Source organism: Cebus imitator, unplaced genomic scaffold (assembly GCF_001604975.1).
Source record: "Cebus imitator isolate Cc_AM_T3 unplaced genomic scaffold, Cebus_imitator-1.0 Scaffold826, whole genome shotgun sequence".
Classification (NCBI taxonomy): domain Eukaryota; kingdom Metazoa; phylum Chordata; class Mammalia; order Primates; family Cebidae; genus Cebus; species Cebus imitator.
In genome coordinates this window covers 399,026-402,115 of record NW_016108141.1, presented here as the reverse complement: position 1 = coordinate 402,115, position 3,090 = coordinate 399,026, and positions in this window count along the sequence as shown.

The window sequence follows — 3,090 nt, the reverse complement described above, 5'->3', positions numbered from 1 at the left end:
CATTCCTCTTATATTTCAGCTGGTTTACCAGAAAATTCCAGCACTGGGTGAGAGGTCTCTCCAGTTACCAGGTAACCATGGCCTGGCTTCTCAGGGGACACCCTCAGAACACTTACTGCTCTGGCCACTCCAGCCTCCAGGGTACCGCAAAGAGCTGTAGAGACGTCCTGGCTCTCCCATGTCCCCTCTCCCAGGAGGAATCAGGGTACTCACTCCTCTCTGGGGTATTCACTTCCCTCTGGGGTACTTCCCTTCTCTAAGTTTCTCACATTTCTGGCCACCACTATGAAACAAGCCTCCTCAAAACCTCCTCAAGACACCACTCAGATGTTTCATCCAGGACCTCCAAGCCCAGGGCTTGGCAGACTCCATTAAACTGAATGCTTTGCTTTCCTCTGTACTTTCCTCTGTAATGTTGCCTAGCCCCAGTGTAAACCAGACAATAATAGTCAACAGCCAAAAATCAAAACATTCAATTTCCAAATGTGACATAATCTACAAGTCTTCCTCCCAATGGTAAATAATCTGAGGTGCTTTGCTTATCTGCGTTCCTGGCTCACTCTTTCTCTGCCAATTCCACTCACCTTTTCAAATCCTCCTCCTCAACAAAAAACTACAAAAATGCCTCCTCCTCCAGACAAGCCTTCCTCCTCTAATTTCAACCTGACCAACAAACTAGGCACATGCCCAAAGCCCTTCTGCCAAAAACCAGGCACACAGCCAAAGACTCTCCAAAGTTCTCCCTTTGCATGGGGTCACAGGGACCAAAGGCATAATCTGAGTTCATGTTCCCTTTTCCCTAGTTAACCTCTCCCAGCTTATAAAAAGACTCGGCTCCTTTTGCACAGATCCTACCTCTTTCCTCAAGGAATTTTTCTATGTCACTCAATCTTATGACCTTACCTGGCATGTCATATATGTCATTCTCTCCTCCACCCTCACCCCAGAGGACAAAGAATGCACCTGGATGGCTGCCCAGGCCCATGAAGACACCCCCTACCAACAAGATGCTGCCCATTACCCAATAGGGACCCTACCTGTCCCCAGAACTGACCCCAATTGGGATTATCAGGCAACTTCTGCAGACAGATAGAAATAAGACCATATGTTATCATGCCTCCTAGCTGGCATAAATAAAGCTATTTCTGCTCTTTTCCCCTCCTGCCTTTCAGAGGTCATAACTAAATATTCCACCTTAAACCCTAATGCCAATAAGGGCAGAATCTACCTCCATTTACACTTCATTTTCTAGTCAGACATTCTAAAGAAATGTCAGACATTCTAAAGAAACTTTAAAAACTGGAGAATAGCCCTCAAACTTCACAAAGAGATTTAATCAAAGTGGCCTTTAAGGTCTTTAACAATAGAGAGGAAAAACTAAAAGTCCAAAAGCTAAAAAGAGACCAGACTAAATGCCAGATGCTGGCAGCTGCCATTCAACAGGGTTCCCAACACGCACAGAAATCCTCAACCTTGCAACAAACTCCATCAGAAGCCTGTTTGACCTGCAGCCAGCAGTCACTGGGCAAAAGCCTACTCTCAAAACCTTGCCCAACTGTGGCATCAAGAAACACTGGATATTGGACTGTGCTCAGCGAAATTCTTCAACCTGCTTCACCACCTCTAACTGAAGACTGATGGGGCCAGGGGCCTGCCACCCCAACTGCCATCACCACCTCAGAACCCAGGGTAACACTGTCAATCTCTGGTAAGCCCATGTCTTTCCTATTGGATACAGGGGCTAGTTACTCAGTTTTATTAGAATTTTCTGGACCCCTCCTCAGTTCTTCTATCTCTATTGTGGGAGTTGATGGAATCCCCTCTAGGCACAGACTGGTCCTCTATTATGCAACCTATTCAATACCCGCTTCACCCACTGGTTATTCCTCAGTGCCCTACCCCTATCTTGGGGCAGGACATACTAAGTAAATTCCAGGCCTCCACAAAATTTGCCTCTTGCAATTCTACCCCTTTTATTTGACTCTGCCACCAGATGCTTCCCTCTTCTCCCCCTCATCCTCATTATTCACCCTGTTACCTCTTGTTAATCCTGAAGTCTGGAACACTTTTAAACCCAAAATAGCCACACATCACATCCCAGATAAAATAACCCGCCAAAACCACTCCATTTTGCATGATCAGTCTCAATATTCCCTAACCCAGCCAGCCTCAGGGGCCTCAAACCTATTATCTGTAAACCTTTACAAGCTGAAATTCTTAAGACTACCACTTGGTCCAGGATCTCTAAGTTGTTAACCAGGTGGCAATACCAATCCATCCAGTGGTCCCCATCCACCAATCCATCCAGTGGTCCCCAACCCACGCACCCTGCTCTCCTGTATTCCCCCTTCTACCACACACTTCTCTGTATTGGATTTAAAGGATGCCTTTTTCACTATTCCCTTAAATTCAGCTTCCCAAAGTATTTTTGCTTTCACTTTGTCAGATCCTACTACTCACGCGTCTACCCAGTTAACATGGACCATACTCCCACAGGGGTTCCAGGATTGCCCCCATCTATTTGGACAGGCCCTCACCAAGGACCTAGCTGAACTTCCAATGCTCCTGGCACCTTCCTCCAATACATCAATGACCTCCTTTTCTGTAGTCCCTCCCTTAACCTGTCCATCCAACACACTTTTTTTTTTTTTGAGATGGAGTTACTCTGTCACCCAGGCTGGAATGGAATGCAATGGAGCGATCTCAGAAACTCACTCTCTACCAATACATTACTATTGCATCTTCCCATAACCTACAGGACCTCATGAGTCACCAATCTCTTCTATCCCTTCCACCATCCTATACATGCTGTATACTTACAGCAGGTATACATCTTATTCGTAGGAAACCCTCTAATCACCTTCCAGAAATGTAAAGCTCTCAACCCTGCCACCCTCCTCCCTGTAAACACCTCTGACTCTAAGCTCTCTCACTCCTGCCTAGACCTCTTAGACTCCCTCTCCTCCCAATTCCAACACATTTCGGGAGCCCTTTTGCAGGGAACACCTACATGGTTCATTAAAGAAAGATCTTTAGCCGGGCGCGGTGGCTCAAGCCTGTAATCCCAGCACTTTGGGAGGCCGAGGCGGG